The sequence below is a fragment of the Panthera uncia genome (genome assembly GCF_023721935.1).
Source record: "Panthera uncia isolate 11264 chromosome A3 unlocalized genomic scaffold, Puncia_PCG_1.0 HiC_scaffold_11, whole genome shotgun sequence".
Classification (NCBI taxonomy): domain Eukaryota; kingdom Metazoa; phylum Chordata; class Mammalia; order Carnivora; family Felidae; genus Panthera; species Panthera uncia.
In genome coordinates this window covers 79,928,892-79,947,535 of record NW_026057578.1, presented here as the reverse complement: position 1 = coordinate 79,947,535, position 18,644 = coordinate 79,928,892, and the positions used below count along the sequence as shown (strand labels likewise).

At 38.5% G+C, this 18,644-nt stretch overlaps 1 protein-coding gene and 1 long non-coding RNA gene across 8 annotated transcripts in view; one reads left to right on the top strand and one right to left on the bottom strand.

Annotated features, from left to right (window-relative positions):
* The window catches only part of AFTPH (aftiphilin), a 67,180-nt gene extending 50,278 nt beyond the window's left edge, over window positions 1–16,902 (bottom strand). For 4 of the 7 annotated variants that reach the window (XM_049650311.1, XM_049650315.1, XM_049650317.1 and 1 more), the window contains exon 1: window positions 16,453–16,529. The gene's annotated coding sequence lies outside the window, so the exon portion shown is untranslated. The other 3 variants (XM_049650312.1, XM_049650314.1, XM_049650313.1) reach the window with 3 other exon arrangements.
* LOC125936280 (uncharacterized) lies at window positions 16,903–18,161 on the top strand. Its single transcript, XR_007461983.1, has 2 exons — window positions 16,903–17,080; window positions 17,576–18,161. It is a non-coding gene; the product is annotated as an uncharacterized LOC125936280 (long non-coding RNA).
* Window positions 18,162–18,644: the final 483 nt, after the last annotated feature.

Genomic DNA, 18,644 nt, shown 5'->3' with positions numbered 1-18,644 from the left:
TTTTATAAGTCAGAGAAAGTCAAATACCATATGATTTCACTCATATGCGGAATTTAAAAACCAGATGAACACAGGGGAAAGGAGGGGGAAAAAAGAGAGGGAAGCAAACCATAAGAGACTCTTAGCTACAGAGAACAAACTGAAGGCTGATGGAAGGAGGTGGGGGGGGGGGATGGGCTAAATGGGTGAGGAGTATTTTTTTTAAGTTTATTGAGCGAGAGAGAGAGAGTGCGTGAGGGAGGGACAGAGGGAGAGAGAAAATCCCAAGCAGGCTCTGCACTGTCAGCACAGAGCCCAAAGTGGGGCTTGAACTCATGAACCGTGAGATCATGACCTGAGCCCAAATCAAGAGTCTGATGCTTAACTGACTAAACCACCCAGGTACCCCGGGTGATGGGTATTAGGGAAGGCGCTTGTTGTGATGAGCACTTGGTGTTATGCGTAAGTGATGAATCACTAAATTCGACACCTGAAACCAATCATACGTATTAGCTAACTAGTATTTAAGTAAAAACTTGGGGGGGAGAAAAGATGTTTTGATGAGCAACAGCACAATACAACCCAGTTAATTTGAAATAAACTAGCTGTAGATACTATCCATTTAGAGAAAGACCACAAGAATAAAGGCTTCTAAGAAGGTGCCTAGTTGGAATGGAAAGGATTCTACATGTTCCTCTAAGAAAGAGTTAATCCTTGACCACTCCTCTATCCTCCATCATCCACCCAATGTGAGCCCAAGGACCCGCAGGATGGTGTTAATACATTGGGTGGTAGTGGTGAGGTCTAAGAGGTCTTTCAGGAATTTCCCAGATTCAAACACTGAGATAACTTTCCAGACAAGCTAAAAACTCACCGGAGAGAGAGACTCCCACGTTTTATAGGGCACCAAACTGCATCGATGCGTATATCAACTTTCAAGGCCAGATAAGCGCATCTAGGTTATACAATCCTCAGCTTTACTGAGGACCTTTCACTCCAAACTTATTGTTATAGGGACTGGAACAGGGGTGAGGGTGAAGGAGAACACAAGCCGGAAGGATGGTGGTAAGAAAAGACAAACACTGTATCTGAAGTTGTGCTACGGACTTTACATAGTACAAACTACACTAGCAAGGTTTAGTTAATGGATCACACACAAAAAAAACTGCTACCTTTTTACCATAATGTCTGAGATTTTTAATGAGTCACTTGTTAAATCATTTGGGTGAGTGATGGGGAAAAAACGGTGTATTTTCTTTAGAAAAATGATTATATAAGCAACAACATTGATTTGCATTACAAATGTTGCCTGCTATTGCAGTAGTTCAAATTATTCAAATCTTCACTGTAATATCCTTGCTGGAGTTTTAAGATACTATCAAAATGTAGTGTCAATGAATCTGTCCAGCCTACATTTCTGCTTAAGAGTCATAGTATCATAAAGAAACCAAAGAAAGAGCCCTTCCTCTGAGCCATATGAAGATAGGGATTTTAGTTAACTTTCTGGTTTTTGATACATCTAGAGATGACTGGACCATGTATGATGTCACAAAAGTTTTCAAGCTTCTAAAATTTAAGATCTACAAAATTGATAATTTTCATTTTCTTTTTGAGTGGCTTGTCCTCAGCATATTATATTGCTCAATGGCAGCTAACAAAACAAGGACAGTCCCTAAAAATAGATGCTTTTTAGTAAAAAAACTGAGAAAAGTTTTATGTTTCTAGGACTCCCTTTTTAACACAGGCTGCAAACTTCAAGGCTATTTAATCAAACTTCCATAATTCCAAAGCTGAACATTGTTAAGATCTTATAATTCCTTCAAACTTGCTGATTTAAAAACAAAAACCCAAGGGGCACCTGGGTGGCTCAGTCGGTTGGGCATCCAATTCTTGATTTTTGGCTCAAGTCATGATCCCACGGTTTGTGGGTTAGAGTCCCACATCAGGCTCCACGCTGATAGTGCAGAGGCTACTTAGGATTGTCTCTCCCCCTCCCTCTCTGCCCCTCCCAGGTGTTCTCTCTCAAATTAAAAAAAAAAAAAACAAACCCAAGACATCAGAGACATCAACTGTATCAACAGGTCAATGTTATCAACTACACAACACGCAGTATTATTTAAAACACTTGTTGAATAGTATATTCCATGTGCTTTCATCTTCTGCTTACACCAATGTCAAGTTAATATTTATTCAACACTATGTGTTGATACTATGTGAAAAGTATTCATGAATTATCTCATTTAGTCCTTATACTATGCAATGAGGTAGGAATTACTATCTTCATTTTACAGATGAATAAATAAAAGCTTAAAAGTTAAATAATCCCTCACAGTAGTGTCACTTGTAAGTGGTGAATCAGTTACAAGCTAATAAAATACTTGAAAAATGTCTTACTGCAGAAACAACTGACAGCAAATATTAGAATTACAGGAATCATCCCTTAAAGTTTTCTGAGTTGTTCAGAAAAAGGTTTCTGAAACTTCTACAATAATTTGGAAGGAGAAAATAAGATGCTTACAAACTAATTACCAACGAAAACACCAAGAGGTGAATGTCTTCTTTTAATCTTAATGTACACAAATTAAGTGGTAAAAATGTGGTAAAGAATGAAACAAGCAGCAAAATATCTTTATAAGTAGGTTGATCACCCTCAAAAGGCCAGACTGCCAAAAGTGATAACCAAATTTTCTGTCTTCCTGATTTTGACGTCAGTAAGGATGATTCACAAGAGTACAAATATACACGATGTAAATGACAACATGAGCAGCGATGCATTCATTCTTCAATGAATGTTGCTAAATAGCAGTAAGAGTTATTTTACAGAAGGTAGTTTTCAAAAGTTCCTAAGAGCTTTCCCTTCACTGTGTTTTAAATTTCTATGTAAACCCATAAGGCACTTGTGTTTATATAGCTGTATAGTAAAAATTAAACAAGACAGATAAAAACATTTGAAATTGTTTTACCTTTAACTCATATCAACTGGCCATATTTGAGAGATTACTGTTATTCCCAAAAAGGTACTTCAACTTGAAACAGAATAAATGATATGGATAACTGTTGGTAACAAAGACAACAAAACAGAAGCAGCAATGAGGATAGATGCATTAGCCCTTGGAAACAGTTTTTTCCCTAGTACTCTTTGCTCTTATTACACAGTTGCAGAATAAATGAGCCACTCTAATTTGCCACCCTAATATCTCAGAAACTTTACAATGAAAACAGAATCTAAAAGCAGGAACTACTTCAGTTTCATTTCCTTTCACTAAAATCTTGCTTACACTTACAATAGTGTCTACAGATAACCCCTGGACCTTCTGTTCTCTTTCTGAATTGCTCGCTCAGGGGACCCTTTGAATTTCTCCACTACTACTGATGCTTTCTCATCAGCCTGTAAGTGTTCAAGAGTCTTCCAACCCTCAAATCGGAGCAAAACAAAACTCTTCCCTTCAGTATCCTCCTAGCTTTCCTCCTCCTCACCAAACTTCTTCAAAGGGCCATATCTATTTGCTATCTCTACTTCCTAACCTCCCACTCACTCCTCAAGCCAGCACAATCTGGCTTCCATCCTACCACTCCACTGAAACTGCTCTTGCAAGAGGTACTTTACTTGAGCTCAAAAGACTGGAAATGTTGTGCAGGCACAGGCCTCCGTTGTTGACCACTGCATGCTCAGGGCCTGCCGCATGGGAGGAACTGAATACATGGTTATTGTTCTTGCTGGGGCATGTATTCCCCTGACCACTCTCGAACTGTTTGCCCCTCCACCTCCCACTAGGTTTCTATAACCCTAGCTGTGATGTTCCACCAAGTCAGTTAGGAAACATCTGAGTTCAGTCAAGGTAAGTAAGCGTGATCTGAGAAAGGCGGGCCTGAAATGTAGCACATGCAAAAGAAAACAAATCCAATCCTCTGTGAACCTGTCTGAAAAAAAAGTTGAAAGGGGGAGCACTTATACAAGCTAAGCGAAACAAAACAGCTCAAGTACAAAAATTTGTTCACGGTTTTTAACAGACCAGCTAGTATCACTATCTGCTTTGATTTGAAGAGTTTCTCACCGTAAGTGGAGGCATCAGCCAGGATCTCCAGAGTGTGACGTGATTCTGGATGGCCCAACTAACTTCCCCTGCTCTTGTTCTCCACTCCTAGCAACTTTCTTTAGTACTTCATGTAAAATTTCCCGCAGATTTGCAATCAACTGACATGAATAGCTGACATGTTTTGAAAGAAATTTCTTGCTATAAAGCTTTAGATTTAAATTCCGGTCAAGACTGATGAATTAAACCAAGATCCCATGGTATTCTGAAAACAAAAGAGCCCCATGGAAACCTACTTTGTGGATTTCCAAAACGAAAGACCCCTAGTCTGTAACTAAAATATGTAGATCTCGGCAGGCTCTTGGCAGCTGCCCTTCCTGACAGTGTTACTATGTTATAAATGCCTACCATGAGAACTCACCTTTTAGAGAGAAAAAGCACCTAGTAAAAGGTCTAAAGCTGCAACCAAATGCAGTTAGAATTCAATTATCTGAGCTAATGAGAAAGGATGCAGACAGCATCCTAGATAATCTATAACTCACAAATTTGGCCTTAAAATATGACCTATGTAACAGCACATTTACCTTACAAATTGTCTTTGCTAAGCGCTATTTGTTCCTTTAAATTTTCCTCTGACCACCTATCAATTGAGAAGATAACCTAGAAATGTGTGAGGCAACAGAAGGAAACCAGACAATGAACCAGGCTTAAAAATAGTCATATCATCCACAGATAACATAATGACATCCTTGGGGGGAATTATTATAAAACAGAAGGTACATATGTGAAAAACCAAATATAAACACGTTCCAAAACAGTGCTCAAGAGTGTACATGTGTGTAATATACACAGGTAATGCCACAAGTAGGTCTACCTGTACTGATAACCTTCATGGAAACTATGGGAGGAATTCCCATAGCAAACAAATTCTAGGTAGTTGACCTTTTAATGGTGTTGTTTCTTGGTTTAAAGTTTTACTTTCTCATTAAAGGTAGAAAGGCTAAAGGGTAAAAATTAAAAAAAAAAAAATTATTATTTTGGTTAGAAATGATTTGAGAATAAGCCTGTCCTATAAAGCAGAATTTTAAACTTTCCCTCACATAACCCACAAAAGCAATACATTTTGCATGATGACCCAACACATACACATTAAGGGAAAAAAAACCAAAACCAAAAACAAACTTCACCAAACAGTACCTTCCCCTTACTCTCTGGGTACTCTTGATATTTTTAGTTCTATTCCATTTTATCGTAAAAGCTGGTCATGATTCCCTAACTTGATTTTACAAACCTAAATTTATAAACCAGAAATAGGTCATAACTTTAAGTAAAAACAAAAAAACCCAAAAACACCCAAAACGGACACTGAAGAGTTTAGAGAGAATGACCAAAACCAACAATTTCCCCTAAATACTATTAGTACCACTGGGGTTAGGAAAAGCTAAGTCCTTCCATACAGACGTTATGAACGATGTCAAGTAACAAAAAAAAATTTGAAATCTGAAGTTTTTTTTATCGTTGGAGCATGTAAGCAATATAATTTAAGGTGACTTAAAACTTCTGCAGTATTTCTATTCTGCATATTTAAGACATCAATTCTCCTCTGATGAGTTTGATAGAAATAACCCATTTTACATTATTTGAATGAACCACATAATTTGATAAAATGAAAGTGTTCCTTTCCTATTCGCAGAATTTTGCATTAAATAAAAAAATACTATTTTTCAAATTCATAATACCCTCAATCTAGGAAGCAAGCCACTTTAAGGATAAAATTAAAGATACTATTGGTCAGAGTACATGTTGGTTTATACTCCAGGCAACTCTACAATACACCACAAATTTTAATGCACATTTTTTGGACTAAATAATTTCATCCACGAGAATGTATCCTACAGAAGCATTCATGTAAGTACACAAAGATCATTCCATACAAATGTTAATTCCTGCATTGTTTTAAAAAGCAACTGAAAGTAACTTAAATATTTATCAATGAGGAATAGGGTAAATAAAAAGTATAGCCATAAAAAAAAAGATAAGGCTACATTACTAATAGGAAAAGGTGCCTAAAACACATTTTTAAGTGAAAAAAGTTTCTGAAAGGCATTTTCTCTGGATTTCCCTCTTGCCTATGATATCCTTTCTCCTCCAACAGATCTGCCTTCTGCTTGCCTCTTAAATTTCAGTGTTTCCCATATTTCCTTATCCCAGAGAGAGATCTCATCCAATTTTTTTTTTTTTTTTAATATATGTTCATAATGCTGAAACCCCTATCTATGGGCTGCGCAACCTCTGGATCTATGTACCCAAATGCCTTTCTGAATATCTTTATTTGACTGTCCCAAAGATATCTCATATTCTCCAATTCCAAACTGAAATCAACCTGTACTTCAAGAACAGAAACTACTTGTTCCTATACAACGTTCTGAATTCTAAGTCCTGAAATCTGAGTGATAGCCCTGACTGCCCCCTACTTTGCCATTCCCCCTCCCACAAATTAAATCTTCGATATATTTAACATCCTGTGACCTATAGGGTCTCATTTCAGGGTCTCATTATTTTTGGCCAAGATTACTACAGTCCACTTGATATTCCTATCTTATCCATGGCTAAGATACTATCTCTTTACTCCATCTAGACAAAACTACCCCCCTGGTTCCTCCACTGGCACTATGTCACAAGTCATTTCTTCTAATTTCCTATTCTTACTTGCTTAGAGAACTCATTTACTACACCTTCAAAACCCATTCAGGCATGAAGTTTCCTGTGAAGCGAGATCATCAATACTTATCAAGTTATGATGTCATAGGTACTATGAGAGGTGCTATTCATACACTAATTTAACCTCAACCATCCATTTTACACAGGAGAAAACAGGCTCAGAGAGGTCAAATAATCTGCTCAAGGTTTCAAAGTACGGAAAGTAGGACTCTAACATTAAAGCCAGTGTTTTCATTAGGTTAGGCTGCCTTTCTGAATCAATTAATCCCTCTTTATATCTATCTCTTTTATTACATTCAAAGTAAATCAAAAATTTTTCCCCATGTTTTTCTCCTCTAGCAGCCTATTAACCAATGTTTCTCAATCTTAGCTTTGTGTTAAGTTTTCCTTTTTTTAATAGAACAGGTGGATCTAAAGACCTGTATTTTTAAAAGTTTCAAAAATGCTGCTGGTTGTTAGCAAAGGTTGAGAACCAGTGAATTAAATACCAAAGGATAAGAATGCTGCCAGACTTTATAACTTTTGGGGTGATATAAACGTCTGCAAACTTCACTGAACTGATACAGGTAAAGCAATGAAATTTGTACTTTTTCTTATAAAAAGCCTTCCCTAACTTACAATGGTTTGAGTGTACAAACATTTCTTAAAGTTCTGCCATACACATTTACCTGAGAGTATCACAAAGAAATGTCACCCTCAAGATTTAAAAAAGAGTTAAACAAAAAAACGTTCTCAACATAAAATTTTCAATACTTAAAAATGGCACTTGGAAAATTTCCTTAAAGGATCAAATTTAAGTTACTGCAATAATCCTTGAAACAGATATTAACATATAACATAAATGTTACAGAATTCTTGGAAAAAATAAAATCCTGTCTGAATAATCAGTTTCAGTTGAATGTTAAGAAATTAAAATGTAAACAGCAACAATAACCTTTTCTCTACTTCCAGAAACCAAGGTCACTGGCAATCTGATTAAAATCTGTACCTTTTATTTAGGTGGAACACTTGCCACTTGTTTCAAGTAAACTTCTGAACCCTAAGGAGACAGAAACCTAGCACCTGCTGGCTCATTAGGATATAGAGGAAGGAGTCTGAAATATGAAAGAAGAAATGATAACCACAGGTAAAAAGTATTGAATATTCATTCATTTGGGCTCCTGATAAAAGATTTGAATTTGATACTTGAAACTCTTGGTATGATTTTTAAGAAATAAATATGCCATTAAAAATATTTGGCATAAAAAGTTAACTTAATGTAGGTTTATTACTCTATAAATGGCTACTAAAAACAAAGGCCTTAAGAAATGAACGCTTCAGATTCTGAGTGTCACTGTAGCAGAAGTGTTTGTTTTACCTACAAATTCTTGAGGTCAACATTTCTGCATCCAAACAATTCTTCATTTTGCCTCTTTAAACAACTGATCTCATTAAGATATATGCAAATATTAAAGATCTTATTCCTAGAAGTCTTGCTTTGAAAAGTATCATTTAGGGGCACCTGGGTGGCTCAGTCCTATGAGCGACTGACTTCAGCTCAGGTCATAACCTACCTCAAGGTTCAGGAGTTTGAGTCCCACAATGGGCTCACTGTGCTGTCAGCCTGTCAGCGCAGAGCCTGCTTCAGATCCTCTGTCCCCCTCCCACTTGTGTTCTCTCAAAAACAAACATTAAAAAAAAAAAAAAAAAGTATCACTTAAAGTTAGTATTGAAAGAATAAGATGTGAATTGGGAATGATGTCCTCTATTACCTAAACATGCAATTGTTAAATTTAACATAAAAATTCAATGTTAGCAACATAGGATTTTCACATGTTGTTAAACTTGTCAGGTATTTACTTCTCATGTTTTTGCTTCTCATGTAAAATGGGGTCTCCACTTCTATCCTATTTTCTATTTAGGAAATTGGAAGCTCTTGCTACTTGTAAATCATATCATAGGCAAACTGGAGCATCTGACCGACCATTTCCTTTCCAATTCTTAGGTCTCTGTTTTTCCTTATTGACTGTGCTTGCTTAATACCCCTAATACCAAATCCAATAGTAGTGGTGAGAGCAGGCATTAATATTCCCCCTAAATTAAGATACTGATCTTTGGTTTGAGGTTACATACATTTTGTCATATTACAGAATTATCCAATTCTTAAGTTGCTTTGTTAAAAAATTTTTTAAAAAGGAGTTTCCAAATGCCTTTTCAGTATTTATGGAGAGAAGTACATAATTTTTCCTTAGATCTATTAAGATAACAAAAATACCAGTATTTATTCATAATTGTTTTCAGGCTGTTCAATAGTCAGGGAAGCCCAATTTGTTTTCTGCTACAGGAAAAGGTATGTTTCAAAGTAATCAAATAAGCATTGTTAGATTATGTGCTCGATTACACACATGTCAAACAAATATTTAACTTATTTAATACAATTTACTCCTTACTTTCACTTTTACAAGTAGGCCTCAAAACAAACTGAAATTTTCTCGTAAGTATGAAACATTCAAATTAGTAGTATAAGTCCTTTCAGGTTTCATCTAGGCTCTTTTCTTATTCAACTCCTCCTCAAGCAATCTCATCCACCTAAGGCTTTAATTTCCATATCCTAGGACTCCTACTTTATTCCTACAGCCCAGCCCTCAAACTTGAGCTCCAGACCAGCCAGGCCAACTCTCTACAAGTTCTCTCCTCTTGAATTCCTCAACTCAAACTAAGCTTAACAAGAGAACTCAAGCTTTTCTTTCTCAAACCTGGTCCTCTTCCAGGGCTCTGTAACTTAGTAACTAAGTGGGTGGAGGGGCCATCCCCTAAGTAGGAAACGTAAGAGCCACCCTTGACAAAGCTCCTCACCCTCCTCTACCTTCTAAAGAAGGACTTTTATCTCATAAATCCCTCAATTCTAGAATATCTATCTGTACCTCCTTTCAGCTCCCCAGACACCCTTCTGGTTCTGGTCTAAAAGCTGCCATCACCATTTAAATGGTCTCTCCCTGACCAGTATTCAATCATGCCCAACCCAAGAAATCTCTTTAAAAGTCAATCTGATCACATGGATCTCCTACTTGTGATAAGGATTTTTTAAAAGTATATATTATTTATTTTGGAGTGCCTGGGTGGCTCAGTAGGTTAAGTATCAGACTCTCGGTTTCAGCTCAGGTTATGATCTCACAGTTTCATGGGTTCAAGCCCCACATTGGGCTGCGCTGGCAGCTTGGAGACTGCTTAGGTCTCTCAAATAAATAAATAAACTTAAAGTATATTTATTTTGGGAAAGAGCACAAGCATGCACATGAGAGCCTGAGTAGGGGGAGGGTGGGGGAGAGAATCCCAAGCAGGCTCTGCACCCCCAGCATGGAGTTTGAAACAAGGCTCGAACTCATAAACTGTATCTTGACCTGGGCAAAATCAAGAGTTAGTTGTTTAACCTTCTGAGCCACCCAAGCACCCTGTGATAAAGATTAAAAAAAAAAAAAAAGAATCTTTAATAAAGTCTATATAAGCCATTCCCATCTTTCCAGTCACCACCTTCTCCTTCCTTCCCCTATCGTTTCTAATGCTCCACACCAGGCTTTCTTTCAGTTTTCGAAAGGCAGATAACATTCTTTTATGCCACAGGGCCTTTGCACCTGTGGTACCATTGCCTAAAACATTCCCACACATCCTTCAATTCTTAGAAAATTTACCTGAGGCATTGATCCCTCGTCTAACACCTTTTCCCAAGTCCTCCTACATGTATTTCTTTCAGAGCATAAGAACTGCAGTATAGTTTGTAATAAAACACTTACAATTTTAAAGATGACTGTACAAACTGTACCCCATGAAAAACACTGACAACCTGAAATGTATGATTTTTAAAAACCCATTTGCTGCTTTCCAGAATAGTGAAGTTAATCTTATAGTTCTTTTCCATAGATAAAAATAAGTCAGTGTCATGCTCCTGAGCAGCACTGTCCAACTAAAATATAGTATGAGCCACATAATTATTTTTCCAGTAGCCTATTAAAAAAAGCATATGAAATTAATTATAATATACTTTGCTTAACCCAAAGTGCCCAAAATATTATTTTAACATGTAATCAGTCTAAACTATGTATCTTAACATTAGTTTTGAGATCTGGTTTTTTTTTTTGTTTTTTTTTGTTTTTTTACACTTAGAGTACATCTACTTTGGACTAGTTTTATTAAAAGTGCCACATGTGGCCAGTGGTTACTATACTGAACATAGTTCCAGAATATTGTATTTCTTTCACTTAAATAGCTAACAGAATCAGTTATTTTAAGAAGAGCACATTATCAAGCAATTTTAATCTCATATCAAACAAGGACACATCTCCCATTTAAACCCTTCAAAAAATGTTTAAATTATGCAAATATTCCATACTGCTGAAAAGCCTAAATCCAAAATAAAAATCTAGGTAAACACTTTAAAAACTGCATATTTACTGATCATTTGAGGAGATTAAAGGAAGACAGGTACTCTCAGCCACTGCTTGAAGGACTGATTTTATTACAACCTCTTGAAAAGCCATTGGTTTCCCTTTGATTTAGTAACTACACTTCTAGGACTCAATCCTATGGAAATAACCCAAAACAAAGTCCAAGATTACAAACCTGTTCACCAAGATACAATAGGATTCATACATACATGTGTGTAGGACACTCGAACTCACGGGGGCGGGGGGGGGGGGGGGGGAAACTGAATGTAATCCAAAATGTTTAGTTATCTCTTTGTCGTGTGATGACTAATATTTTAATACATATTATTCCTTTTAACATGTTTACTGAGTGCTGCTCTGTGCCAGGCATTAATAACAGATGGGTCCCTGCCATCGAGGGGCATACCAGTTTTCTTTACACTTTTCTACAGTTTCCAAATATTCTACAATATTCTATAATAAACATTTTCCTTTCATAACTTTAATAACCAGAAAAACATAATATGGAGTGGATGCTGATTTGGGCAAATCAGCTGTAAAGGGACATTGAGCCACCTGGAGAAGAATTTGAATATAGCCTCGTATAGTGGCTTAGATGAAAATTTTCTGAAATGGTAAGGGAAGTTTAATTAATGCAAAACAACCTACAAAGTAGTCTGTGCAATAAGACTCTGTTTTGGTATAAAGTGCATGTTTATATATGTAAAAAATAGGTGGAAAGATATGCATTAAATTGTTAACAGTGGGGATTTCTGAGTAGTAGGAGTGGTTTTTTTTTTTGGCTTGCCAATTTTCTACAATGCCCCTGTAACAAAAGACTACTTTAAAAAATTAAATAGATACATACCCACTACTTACTGAGCATTTACGACATACAAAACTGTGCTAGATTCTATAAGGGGTAGAAGTGAGTAAAAGGAGTCGCAATCTTAAAGAAAATTACAGTTAATTAGGGGGAACATAAGAAACAAAATGCAAGCCAGAATATAAACAGCAAAGTAAAATGTAGTTATAAGGAATCTAAGAAAAGATCTTACCTGATTGGGAAGAGGAAGAAAGAATGGTGAAAACAAGAAAAAGCTTCATGGAGACAGAATTTGAAATGAAAGGGTTTTAACTGATCCGATCCAAGTAACAGTGGGCACTAAAAATAAAGTATGGGGCAAGTATCAAAGAACAGGAAGTCACATAATAGAGTTTGGTTAGAATGTAGGATATATGAAGGAAGTAGGCAGTATGCTGGAAAAGTAGGCTGTGGAGGGCCTTGAATTTTCAGAAGGGAGTATCTCTAGAAGTATTTTTGAATTTAGCAATGGTGAAATTACTATAGGTTCCAATTCCAGAGACTGACTGTATCACTGTAGCCACCTCCTAATGGAATCTTCCTGCTTCCACTCCTGAACTCCTATAGTCTATTTTCTGTACAGCAGCCAGCCAGATCCTCTCCCCCCAACCCCAGCCAGATCCTTTTAAAACATAGATTATGTCACATCTCTACTCATAAGCCCTGCAGTGGCTTCCCATCTCACACAGTAAAAAGCCAAAGTCATTAGAATTTCTACAAAGCCCTGCAACACTGCTCTCTCACCCTCTAGCTCTCTGATCACATATACTACTATTCCCCTTGCAATTCTTTGAATATTCCAGGCATACTTCTGCTTCTACCACTCTTCCCCTTATTCTCCTCACCTCCTTCAGGTCTTAAGCTTTCTCTGACCCTATCCTATATAAAACAGCAAGCTCCAACAACCTCTCCCTCCTAGCTCTAAGTCAAAAAGTCTGAACTCCCGTATCCCTCCAAATGGACGTTTTTCTCTAGGATACTTATCTGCCATTTTTTTTTTAATCCCCCTACATCTACACAAACGTGTATACACACACACACACACACACACACACACACACACGTGAAGTTCAATGAGGGTTGTTTTTCTTAGTTGATTTTAGTATCCTTAGCACCTAGAACAGGGCTTCACATGTTGCCATAAGAATGAAATGAAGAGAATATCATGGTGTTAGGTATTTAGTTGAAATGGTTTATGGCATATTTTAAGTATTTACATAAATGGAACCTACACTGTATTCTAGTTTACCAGTTTATTTTCCCCTGAGAACTATTCACCAAAACAGTGCTTATAAGTTTTGAGCATACAGCTGAACTTTAATTTATTAGCAATTTATCTCTGCAAGGTTTATTGAAGTATTTGAAATAAGGATGGTGGTGGTTGAAGAAGAAAGAGTATAAACCTATGTTCCTTTTTTCATTTCTCCCGAACTAATGAGCAGTGGCTCCCCACCTCTGCTTCCTCCCCAGTGTATAGTTTCTGACTTTTTCCTTTTCCTAGGGAAGGGGTCTAATCCAGACCTATGAGCCCCCACCCCAGGGTAAGGTCAGCAATAAAACTAGGAGTGTGATACAGGGCTGTGCAGCTGGTTGGCAGGAAAAAGAGGAGAGCCCAGGCAAGGGAGGTTACTGCAGAAGAAACTCAGGAGGGGAACAATTTCTTGACTTAAATATTTTCAAGTTAGAACTCCCTTATATTTTAAAAGGAAGTCAAAACAAAATAACATTCAACCTAATTCCCTACCTTCGTTTTAAATATACAATGCTGAAAGAGTGATACTTTTAAAATGAAAAACCTGACCTTTTATTATGATTTCAAGCATACAAAGTTTAGAAAAAAATATAATGAATGATCAAGTACCCACTACCTAGCTGTGTTAAATCTTTTACCAAATCTGCTTCAGATTTATTTAAAAGACAGTAAAGCTACGGTTGAAAAACCACAGGCCCTTCCTAGATCCTTTATCCCTCTTCTGTTCTGCAGAGCTAACTTTAATTCTCATTTGGTATTTATCATTCTGATGAATGTTTTTATACTTTTGTCATATATCTCATGATTCCCAAAAAATATATTGTATACTTTTACATATTTTAAAAACTGTATTAAAACTACAGGAGTATGATAAGTAAAACTATCATATCCTGGCTCTGTTACCAGCTGTCTGACCTTAGGTAAGCTGCTTAACATTTGTGCCTGTTTCTTCTCTGAAAAATGGAGATAATACCACCTGAGTTTGTAGGGTTGTTAGGAGGATCAAATGAGTTAATATATTCTATATAAATCACTAAGACAAGTATCTCACTCATAGCAAATAGTGTATATCAGAGTTAGCATTTATATAAAGTTGCAAAATGACCTGTGATTGTATTATACACACACTCTGTGAAAAAAACTATCAAATTGATATATATATATATATATCACCCATGTAATGCCAGATATTTTTACGAATTGTGTAAAAACTATAAATACTTATGAAGCTCAGGCTGGAAAGGTTCACTAGCCTAACCACTAAGAAAAAAAGTCCTTATTTTTTAACTTACTAATTGTAGATAACATTAACAGTATAAACATCTAAGTAATTTATGACAGTTTAAAAATACCTACTTAATGGCCTCCTTTTATGAGTTTTGGGGGACAGGGTCAGGAGAGAAGGGGTAATTCCTCAATGAGATGCTATTCCAAGAATTTAGACTCTTAATGGAAGCACTTTAGATTTCACACAAAAATAAAACATTTGGTACTCAAATTTCACTTGCTTTCTGAACTTTTAATTGTAAGTAAAATAAATTAAAAATTTAAATGATACTTTATGATAGGATTTATCTAGATGACAAAATTTTCATAAGGACAGCTGGATTCTGCAAAATTTATCGATGCAATTAAGGACACTGTATCCAGTTATGGACACATTTGATATAGGGTTATTTTTATAATAATCTCTAGGTCAAAATCAGAAAACAGAAAAAATGCCCCACATCTTATGTGAATTCTAGTTAATTTCTTACAAGAGCTTTCTAAAGGTTGTGAAATATATTAATTGATCAAGTGTAGATATATCTAATTAGTATATAGTGGAATTCGATCTAATGAGCATTTACTAGGTATCATTTACTGGGCTAAAGGTTTTATACAAGATCTTTTAATCCATGTGCAACATCTTCATGCACAAAATTTACAAGACCACAAATACTCGGCGTAAACACATACTTCTGCGAAGTTAAAAATGACTACTACAAAAGTCAGCCATTAAGCTGGCAAAGCATATAAAATGTAGATAAACTGTGCAAATTATATCAACAGAACAGTGTTGACATATTTGTTTCCCCTAGTTTGGCATATATTTCAATGTTTAAAAGGTTCACTGAGAGTAACAATTAAATGTAAACATTAAGGATGAAACGTCTCCCCCTCCTATCTCCAAAGGAAAAAAAAAAACCCGAAATCAAAAACCCAATTTGGAGTGGGAGAAATACTCCGTGGAAGCTAGTGAAGAGGAAAGACTAAAGTTCAAAAGTTTTACTTTTCGCCTAGTGAGAACTTTGAAACGGAACCAGTGCTTTTATTTGTCCCCCTTGTCATACCCCCACTAAAATATTTACAAGTATGAGTCCTTTCCTCAACCGAAGATTCAGTGAGAAACAAAGTTATAACTCGCATTAACCAGTAAGAAAAATCTAGCCATTCTCAGTAACTTCCTAATGGAGAAAAGACCCTACTACCGTTCATCCTATAGTCTTGTCCTCTGCCCAAGCAAGACACTGCACCTGCCAAATCGGGAGTTTAAAGAATAATGGTCTAACTTTGCGAACGCGATCTGGGGAGGAAACGCAGATTATTTCTTGAGGAATGCAAGAAAGGAGCAAAAAAGATCCTTTCAGGAAAGGATTCATGGGCTTTGGGGCTTTCCTCTGCCAGTTGGAGGATTCAAAATCCACTTGCTTCAGAGACCTTCGGAAGCAGCCACACTCCGGTCGCAGCCGGCCTCGGGCCTGGGAGAAGCAGGCAGTGTTTACACCTGTCACGAGGAAGGGGGAGGGAAAAAGAGGAAGCCCCAGCAAAGCCCCAAACTTCTCGACAGCTCCAGAGAGGGAGCGGCCGGCCGGAGCTGTGGGCAGGTGGAAGCGGAGGCGCAGAGCGACCCGGCAGCGGCCGGAGAGGTGGGAACAGCTCACACTTCCCCCGGCCGGTGCCCGGGTTGGCGGGGAGGGATCCTTGAGCTTTGGGCGCCGCCGCCGCCGCCGGCGTCCCCGCACCCGCCGCGGAAGAGGGCAAAGCCCAAGTCCGGAGCCCGCAGGCCCGCAGAGCCGGCACCGTCCCCGTACCCGCAGTTCCCGGCCCCGCGGCAGACAGGTGCTCCCGGCCCGGGCAAGGGTCCGGCCGGTGGGCTGGGCCAGGTCCCCGCACCCTGTTCCCCCCGCACGGCTGGAGAAGCGAAGCGGTGGCGCTTACCTGGCTCGTTCGGGGCGGCCGCGATGGGCATGGCTCAGGGGCCCGGGGAGGAACTGGCTCCCCGGGGAAGGACCGGCTAGTCCGACACGGAGCTAGTGAGAGCGGAAGGCAGACTGCTCACAGCCCCGTCAGCGAAGCAGCGCCATGGCCGCCCACCCGGAGTTTCAGCGCTGTCGCGGGACCCCCATCCCATTACCCTCCGCCCTCTTCCGCCGCCGCCGCCGCCTCCACCTCCTCCTCCGCCGAGACCCCCCGCCCACTCCACACACTCTCCCATCATGCAGCGGGGAACCGCTGCTGCCGACACGTCACTTCCGGGCGCAGGTGGCTAGGTCGGGGCCGGGCGCTGTTGGGTGCAGGGAGGTAGGGGGAAGGGGAAGGGGGGGGGGGGGACACTCCAGGGGAATTAGTGTCACAGAACGCTTACCCCTGCGCAGGCGCGGTCACGCTAAGCGCCGGCCGCCATTTTGGGTGAGGGCAAGCTGCCCTTTTCCTTTACTTCCTTGCGAGTCATCGAGCTGTTGCGGGGAAAGACGTCCTCCTGCGTTCCGCCTCCCTCGGAAACAGAGCTCCCGCCGAGGGACAGGTGCTCCTCAGCCGGTTAACTATAACGTTCAGTCAGGACCGAGTTAAGTCTCTTGCTCTCTAAATAAAACTGCAATACAGAACCATTATCTTCTCTACCGAAAGCCTATTAGGAGAGCCCTTATCAGCTTGCCCTTTTCGCCCCTGAAAACGACTTTTTCATTCAGTCTAAGTCCCTTCCTCTTTTTAATTTAAACTGACAAGAGGAAGCTGGTAGTTAATAACAAAGAAGAGATTGTTGTATATAAAATCAACCTTAACAGGATGGAAACAGAGGGAAAGCACCCGCTGAAGACTGACAAATCAATCGGCTTTGAGACCAATAACAAAAAAATTGGGAATTTTGCTAACAAATGGAGACGGTGGTAATTTTTCATACCTGCTGCGGGAGAATATCCAATGAAGCAAAAGAAATAAAATCAATTTATGCATTTCTCTAGCAGGGGTCATAATGGATTCTTTTTCTATCATCAGTGTTGAGCAGTTGATTATTTGCATTTTTATAACCTTTTCCTCTCTTATCATAAATATCTCTTAGAACACCGACCACTGTGGCTTCAAGGATTATTGTTATCGTTCGAGATGATGATCCCGGGGAAGCTACCCTGCAAATCATGAGCCCTGCTGAGTGCCCATTCTCCTCACTTTTGCCAAACCTGCACCGGTAATTTGAGTAATTTAAAATAGTCCAAAAACAGTAAAGCTCAGCAGCTACGCAAAGAAACAGGATGGAAAACACTCCCTCAGCCAGAGAGAAGTGTCCACCCCCTTGAGTGGAGAAATTATACAAATCGGGAAGATAAGGACAAAAGCAGTTCATCACGGTTTATCCCGCCTCTGCAATATTCTACACAAATTAACTTGAAGCGCTAAAATAGACCCGCATTTGTCTTTTTACAGCTCAATTGCCGTAAAAAATACGGAGACTGCATCACTTTAAATTGGAGTACCAATTGTTTTGTGGTGGTACTGGATTTTTTTGTTATTGCTCAGTCACTAAAGAAAAATCTATATGGCTTGTCAAATTCCTATTGTATTTCGCCCCCTGCTGGTGTAGCTTGCGTGCAAGCTTGAAAAAAATATGTCTAGGTCACTATAAATGTTTATTGACCAAGAAAGAAAAATGTGTGTGTGTGTAGAGATTGTAAATTGATTTTAGATGAACACGTTTTAGTTTGATAGCTCTACTAAACGAATATTGGAATAAGAGCATATGACAAAATCCTAAAGCAGACCCTACACCAATAAAATGTTTAAATTGAAATGAATTTAAACATCAAAACGTTAAAAAGAAAACCCTGCTTCGGAAAAATATCTCCCTGATCCATACATAACATAGGATTACAAAGTGATGATTTTTGTCAGGTAAACGCAGAAGCCAGTTCTGTTCACTTAAGTACAATTTAGAAATCAGTGTCCAACTTTGAATATGGAAATTGAGTAGCTACTTGGTCAGCTGACTTGTGAGTGCAATCAACCAACTTGTAGTTTCACACAGGATTCTGAAGACAGTATTCCAAAGCCTGTGAAAATGTACTAAAGGACAGTCTGATTCTGAATGTTTTTAAGTTGATGCATCTGTAGGAAACAATTAAAATGCATTGCAT